Raw genomic sequence first — 8255 nt, 5'->3', positions numbered from 1 at the left:
AATTAACATACACTCCTGGAAATGGAAAAAAGAACACATTGACACCGGTGTGTCAGACCCACCATACTTGCTCCGGACACTGCGAGAGGGCTGTACAAGCAATGATCACACGCACGGCACAGCGGACACACCAGGAACCGCGGTGTTGGCCGTCGAATGGCGCTAGCTGCGCAGCATTTGTGCACCGCCGCCGTCAGTGTCAGCCAGTTTGCCGTGGCATACGGAGCTCCATCGCAGTCTTTAACACTGGTAGCATGCCGCGACAGCGTGGACGTGAACCGTATGTGCAGTTGACGGACTTTGAGCGAGGGCGTATAGTGGGCATGCGGGAGGCCGGGTGGACGTACCGCCGAATTGCTCAACACGTGGGGCGTGAGGTCTCCACAGTACATCGATGTTGTCGCCAGTGGTCGGCGGAAGGTGCACGTGCCCGTCGACCTGGGACCGGACCGCAGCGACGCACGGATGCACGCCAAGACCGTAGGATCCTACGCAGTGCCGTAGGGGACCGCACCGCCACTTCCCAGCAAATTAGGGACACTGTTGCTCCTGGGGTATCGGCGAGGACCATTCGCAACCGTCTCCATGAAGCTGGGCTACGGTCCCGCACACCGTTAGGCCGTCTTCCGCTACCGCCCCAACATCGTGCAGCCCGCCTCCAGTGGTGTCGCGACAGGCGTGAATGGAGGGACGAATGGAGACGTGTCGTCTTCAGCGATGAGAGTCGCTTCTGCCTTGGTGCCAATGATGGTCGTATGCGTGTTTGGCGCCGTGCAGGTGAGCGCCACAATCAGGACTGCATACGACCGAGGCACACAGGGCCAACACCCGGCATCATGGTGTGGGGAGCGATCTCCTACACTGGCCGTACACCACTGGTGATCGTCGAGGGGACACTGAATAGTGCACGGTACATCCAAACCGTCATCGAACCCATCGTTCTACCATTCCTAGACCGGCAAGGGAACTTGCTGTTCCAACAGGACAATGCACGTCCGCATGTATCCCGTGCCACCCAACGTGCTCTAGAAGGTGTAAGTCAACTACCCTGGCCAGCAAGATCTCCGGATCTGTCCCCCATTGAGCATGTTTGGGACTGGATGAAGCGTCGTCTCACGCGGTCTGCACGTCCAGCACGAACGCTGGTCCAACTGAGGCGCCAGGTGGAAATGGCATGGCAAGCCGTTCCACAGGACTACATCCAGCATCTCTACGATCGTCTCCATGGGAGAATAGCAGCCTGCATTGCTGCGAAAGGTGGATATACACTGTACTAGTGCCGACATTGTGCATGCTCTGTTGCCTGTGTCTATGTGCCTGTGGTTCTGTCAGTGTGATCATGTGATGTATCTGACCCCAGGAATGTGTCAATAAAGTTTCCCCTTCCTGGGACAATGAATTCACGGTGTTCTTATTTCAATTTCCAGGAGCGTATGTTGCTTAGTGAGGGGTATCTCAAAATTAATTTTGATAAAAACGGAATTACGATATCTTAAACGGTTCTGGAAGTACTGAAGGTGAACGGCTCAGTTGAATCACCCTATAGATATGATCGCTCAGTTCACGCCTTCTCGTGTTTGGTCATACTGAATCTCACTTCCCGTGCCGCAAAACACGGCGACGCTGGCGTTGTCGCGGGACGGTCGATCGCACATGGCGATGAAGCTTTACGACTAAGCCGCGCTGATCGGTTTACGTAATGAAGTTAGGAGAGCGGGTCTTAGCTGGCAAAGGCACACTCACTTCGTCCTCTGGTGCACGAGCGCGGTGTTTGGGGAAGTGTGTGGGCGCTCGTGATAACAGCTCGACAGCTGTGGCGCACGTAGTCCTTTTGTACATTAGGCCGTGACATTAGGATATATTTAAACAACTGCTGAAATCATCGCATGTTTTGTACTGACGTCTCGATCTGTCGTTTCAAAGCATGTTTTTTAACTTTTATTTTTCCATCAGCTACTTTTTGAGATCTTTCTGTACTGTCGTGAAACAGAGGAGAGAGAGTCACGGATATGTTACACAAATTGGGGTGGCGATCATTAAAAGGCATTTTTCGCTGTGGCGATACTTTTCCAAAATTTCTATCGTCAATTTTCTCCCGCGAATGCGAAAATATTCTGTCGACGGGTCCCTACATAGGGAGAAATGATCATCACAATAGAATAAGTGAAAGCGGAGCTCGCACAGAAGGATTTAAGTGTTCGTTTTTCCCGCGCGATTTTCGATAGTGGAACGGTAGAGAAATAGCGTGAAACTAGTTCGATGAGCATTCTGCAGGGCACTTAATTGTGAACTATAATTATGTCGATGCAGAGGCCCGGAGAGCTCCATATTCCATAAGAATTATCACGCACGTGGATTTTGTGAAACACGATAATTTACTGTCCTTTCGGAGAATATCTGAAGACGACTGTAGACTAGAGTTGAAACCGGTAACTGTAAGGGCGTAGCAACTGGATGGAAAGGGGTGCAAGCTGCCACCCCCAGTCCATTTAAAATAAAAAAATAAGTTTTCACATAGACAGACGTATCAGTTTGCAGAAAGTCAGAACACGGAACGGAGAGTGACTTGCAGGAAGTATACTCACAGCCATTCGTTGCGAAATCTCCAGCAAAACTGCTCTGTCATTCGTCCCGCGAAACTGACAACTAACATGAGTTGTGTGAACCTAGCCCCTCCACCCCCCACTAGGTAAAGGAAGGCGGGTAAGTTGACCACTCTAAGGGAAACTGAGTTTCCACCAGACCATGGTTGTTGACAGAGGCTTGTAGCTTCGCTTTCACATTCCGAATCTACATACTATAAGATACCACACCAAATAACTTTCAGTGCAATAGAAAATAATATATAGGAATTATATGAATTTTCCTATCTGCTTACATAGTGTCCACTTTTCGCTACGTAGGGGGGGGGGGGGGGGGGGGGAGGAATGTGGCCAGTGCCATCGCAACCGCACCCCATATACCAGCATCCTTCGGGGGTGCGTCAGTGATATTATTAATTCTTGTTTGTTGTTCTGTTTTCGGACATATTTTCTAGCCACCTTGACGTCGTAATATCTGGTTTGAATAGGCCGTTTTCAATCGGATTTGTGTATTAGGCCAAATATAACAGAACAGGGACGGTTATAAATAATGTAAATTTATTAATTCAAACAAAATAGTCAAAATGGGATAGAATGATGAATGAACCTTTCATACACAAAACTATTTATACTTCAATCATGTTTGTAGTACTACGCCTCATATATAGAGGTAACTAACTCTTTATTTGGATGTAAACCTTAACCACATTTACCGACGAGTAGAGTGGCCAGTTTTTCGGGTGGGTCACCATGTCGGCATTAGTGGTTCAAAGAGGAAACTATCAGTCTGAAAGGAACAACAAGGAACTACATTTGAAGGCCCGAAAGACGTTCTTTAACCTTTGGTGTGGCAAGAAGTTGTTGTCTATGTATAAATGAAGTAACAAAAATGATTTAAATAACTTATCTGACATCAGACAACTAAAAATAGAAAAGTTTTTACTAAAAAATAACGGAACACTTCACTCCACCTTCCCCTAACTGTCTGCCTAAAATTTGTGATTGGCGTCTTGTCAGATACAAGGGAAAACGAAATGTTCGTGATTTGTCTGTAACGCTGTTCTGATACAATACTGAAGTGCGGGAGTGATGTATTGTTTTTCTAGCCACTTGCGAGATGATGTATCACTTCTGATACAATACTGAAGTGCTAGGGTGATGTATTATTTTTCTAGCCGCCTGCGAGATGATGTATCACTTCACACGTGATCGGACAGCATCTTCCTGTACAGTAGTGAGTCACCATTTCATCCACGAAAACATCCTCTACGTGAGAAGCCCTCTACGACGTACCCGAACAGTGCACTGATGGCAAGGTACATACATTGTGTTTCGGAGTTTTCGGCGTACAAGCACTTTCTCAAAGGTGTGTTACGCCGCTACTGTATTGGCAACGTTTTTCTACGCTTTACGCGACAAATGGCGGTGTTACCAGTCGCTGTGGGGTGCGGTGACAGACACAGGTTTTAGCATCCGGTGTGAGTTGGAGTGAAACCACAGTCTAACATAACATTCGCGACACTCCTCTCCTTTCTGTTGCCCACTGCGATTGCAGCGCGTCAAGCGGCCAGCAGTTACACTATTGACTTCGGCGAGATCTTGTGAAAGCGAAAGCGAATCGTAATAGTTTATATTGGATATAGAATGTTTTTTTTACAAACGCGAGCGTCTGTAGTGCAATAAATTGTAGCAACAACAAGAAAAAGACACCACATTTGTCTTTTTTTAGGTTTCCTAATGACCTTAGGAGGTGTGAACCACTACGTACCGAATAGTTTATTTACGATTTTTTTGTAACCTAGAGCAATTTACTGGAGAATGTACTGTCCTTTAAGAACAAAAAAGATGCTGGTAAACAGCTTTTGCGCGAAAGCCTCGTATGTCTGCTCAAAAACGTGAAATTTTCTTCATTACACTTCCAGTGAAATCAGTGAATGCACAGCATAGAACACGCATACGAAATGCAATACCTAATTATTTTATGTAGCAAATAAGCTACCACGACTGTAGCTAAAGGAAAAGCGACACAAGCGTGATAATAAAAGAACAAAATCGATAGAACTGTTTCCTACCACAGAAGAAACCAATTCTACAATTGTTGCTGCATCTCAGCCAAAAGGTCAAGAATCTTCAATACATTTGCTTTTCAAGAAAAAGTAATTACATTTACTGAAATGTCTATGTATCAGAAAGTCGAGAGAAGTGTAAAGACTGTGCGAAATGGTACTTTCCCTACAAAATTGTTACGTGTCAAGAAAAGTGCCCGCCACAATAAGAACAGACAGGAAACGAAATACACTACTGGCGATTAAAATTGCTACACCAATAAGAATGCAGATGATAAACGGGTATTCATTGGACAAATATATTATACTAGAACTGACATGTGATTACATTTTCACGCAATTTGGGTGCATAGATCCTGAGAAATCAGTACCCAGAACAACCACCTCTGGCCGTAATAACAACCTTGATACGCCTGGGCATTGAGTCAAACAGAGCTTGGATGACGTGTACAGGTACAGCTGCCCATGCAGCTTCAACACGATACCACAGTTCATCAAGAGTAGTGACTGGCTTATGGTCACGAGCCAGTTGCTCGGCCACCAATGACCAGACGTTTTCAATTGGTGAGAGATCTGGAGAATGTGCTGGCCAGGGCAGCAGTCGAACATTTTCTTATCCAGAAAGGCCCGTACAGGACCTGCAACATGCGGTCGTGCATTATCCTGCTGAAATGTAGGGTTTCGCAGGAATCGAATGAAGGGTAGAGCCACGGGTCGTAACACATCTGAAATGTAACGTCCACTGTTCTAAGTGCCGTCAATGCGAACAAGAGGTGAGCGAGAAGTGTAACCAATGGCACCCCATACCATACCACGCCAGTATGGCGATGACGAATACACGCTTCCAATGTGCGTTCATCGCGATGTCGCCAAACACGGATGCGACCATCACGATGCTGTAAACGGAACCTGGATTCATCCGAAAAAATGACGTTTAGCCATTCGTGCGCCCAGGCTCGTCGTTGAGTACACCATCGCAGGCGCTCCTGTCTGTGATGCAGCGTCAAGGGTAACCGCAGCCATGGTCTCCGGGCTGATAATCCATGCTGCTGCAAACGTCGTCGAACTGTTCGTGCAGATGGTTGTTGTCTTGCAAACGTTCCCATCTGTTGACTTAAGGATCGAGACGTGGCTGTACGATCCGTTACAGCAGTGCGGATAAGATGCCTCTCATCTCGACTGCTAGTGATACGAGGCCGTTGGGATCCAGCAGGGCGTTCCGTATTACCCTCCTAAACCCACCGATTCCATATTGTGCTAACAGCCATTGGATCTCGATCAACGCGAGCAGCAATGTCGCGATATGATAAACCGCAATCGCGATAGGCTACAATCCGACCTTTATCAAAGTCGGAAACGTGATGGTACGCATTTCTCCTCCTTCCACGAGGCATCACAACAACGTTTCAGCAGGCAACGCCGGTCAACCGCTGTTTGTGTATGAGAAATCGGTTGGAAACTTTCCTCATGTCAGTACGTTGTAGGTGTCGCCACCGGGGCCAACCTTGTGTGAATGCACTGAAAAGCTAATCATTTGCATATCATAGCAGCTTCTTCCTGTCAGTTAAATTTCGTCTCTGTAGCACGTGATCTCCGTGGTGTAGCAATTTTAATGGCCAGTAGTGTACATTCTTCTCATGCACGAAATAGGTGTTTATATTCCCTTGTTGTCAGCGGAGTAAGCTGCAGTTAACACATATTCGAATGTATTTCTTCATCATTAAGTTGTTGCTTATGTCACGAAATGAGGAAGGATTCGACTGTTTCTACATGTATTTCATAGTCATTCGCGTCTTTTGATAATTTTCTAACCCTTGGAAAGTAATGACTATTTCGCTAATTAAGTAGAAAATTAATTGAAAACAAACTTTGATTCTAAGGCTGTTTTCCCGCCGCTTGGGGCGCTAGTGTCTCGTCAACTGTCAGACGGCAACAACTTTTCACAGCAGTGAGTGTCGCGACTGCACGTGTTAAGACTGTGGTGGAACTCGGTGGGTGTGCCAGCAGATGTGCTCGCCGCCTTGTGCTGCGTCGGGTGCGTGTGGAGAGGCGCTGTCTGAGGCGACGCCGAAGGCCGGTGGCATTCCAGGCTGTAGTTGTAGCTGTCCTGTAGTTGTGGCGGCCCCCGGCTTATACTGGGCCAGCGCCTCGTTACCCTGGTGGTGGCGGCGTCTGGGGACATCAACGCCAAAGACCCTCTGGGAACGGAGCTCTGCTAACATCGAGAGGAGGCCTACTCTCACTGCGCTACGCGCGTTATAGTAGCGTATTTCGCGATTTGATATCTTGGTAATCTTTATTTTGTTATTTGCTTTATTCTCGTGGCACGTCGCTAATGTTGCGAGAGAACTCCCATGTTTTTCCTGACTGTGCATTCTCGCGAAAAATGCCTGGTATCTGAAAGTCAAATAATAAAAAAAGCACTACCGGGACCATCCGACCGCCGTGTCATCCTCAGTGGAGGATGCGGATAGGAGGGGCCTGGGGTCAGTACACCGCTCTCCCGGTCGTTATGATGGTATTCTTGACCGAAGCCGCTACTATTCGGTCGAGTGGCTCCTCAATTAGCATCACGAGGCTGAGTGCACCCCGAAAAATGGCAACAGCGCATGGTGGCCTGGATGGTTACCCATCCAAGTGCCGACCACGCCCGACAGCGCTTAACTTCGGTGATCTCACGGGAACCGGTGTATCCACTGCGGCAAGGCCATTGCCGAAAGTCAAATAACAATTAAGTCTTAGAATCCACTAATAAAGAAATAGTCTACACTGCGCATAAAACTCCTAAAAGTCCTATTTTTTTTATAAATATTATTCAAAAGTGAAATAATCAGCTCTATTGCGGGATCAAGACACACGGGCCAAGAAGAATAAAAATGAGAAAGAAACATCTCCTACTATTTCAGTTCCCAGCGAGAGTTTGAGACTTTCGTCAAGAACATACATAACTAATCTTGCTTTGCTTATTAATCAGTGACAGTATAAGGAATTACCAATTATATTATTTAATAGCTTATTGATAACGAAAATAAAATTCATAGTGGATCCCATAAAAAGCTCGTGTGGGAATTCTCGACATTTCTGAGAATTGGATAAATACAAAAAATATCATCCGAACATTACTTTGACTACTTGAGAGGGCCTCAATGAAAGATCACTGTGATCGTAGGAGAATGAAACGTTTTGGAAACATTTGTAAGGACATGCCGAAGACAAATAACGAATAAACTACTGAAAGAAACAGATTTTCATTTCTAATGAGAGGGTAACATTTGGTAATTGCGTACCATCTTTACGTTACAAGTAACAAGTGTTGTTTAGCGTGACGACCATCTGCGTCCACAATAGCGTGGAAGCGCGCTAGATATACCATTTCACAAATGCTCGAAGCACTTTTCGAACGGTGGACCACGGAGTGTTCGGCTTTAGTGACACACCTCGTGCACTGCTTGACGGTCGCACATTGCGTCCAGCATTCTCAGCAACAGTAACTTCTTCAACAGTTTATTGTGCAATTGCCTGTCAGCCTTTCCCAGCAGCAATTCTTAAATCTCTGATAGACATAGATGTAGTGCCTAAAGCGAAATATGAAAATTTGTGCCAGACC

At 46.5% G+C, this 8255-nt stretch overlaps 1 pseudogene; it reads right to left on the bottom strand.

The window, feature by feature from the left end:
- Nucleotides 1–7245: 7245 nt before the first annotated feature.
- Nucleotides 7246–7363, bottom strand: LOC126195917 (5S ribosomal RNA; annotated as a pseudogene).
- Nucleotides 7364–8255: the final 892 nt, after the last annotated feature.

The sequence above is a fragment of the Schistocerca nitens genome, chromosome 7 (genome assembly GCF_023898315.1).
Source record: "Schistocerca nitens isolate TAMUIC-IGC-003100 chromosome 7, iqSchNite1.1, whole genome shotgun sequence".
In the NCBI taxonomy this organism is placed as follows: Eukaryota; Metazoa; Arthropoda; class Insecta; order Orthoptera; family Acrididae; genus Schistocerca; species Schistocerca nitens.
Note: the sequence above shows the minus strand (reverse complement) of the source record. Positions and strands in the feature narration are given on the sequence as shown.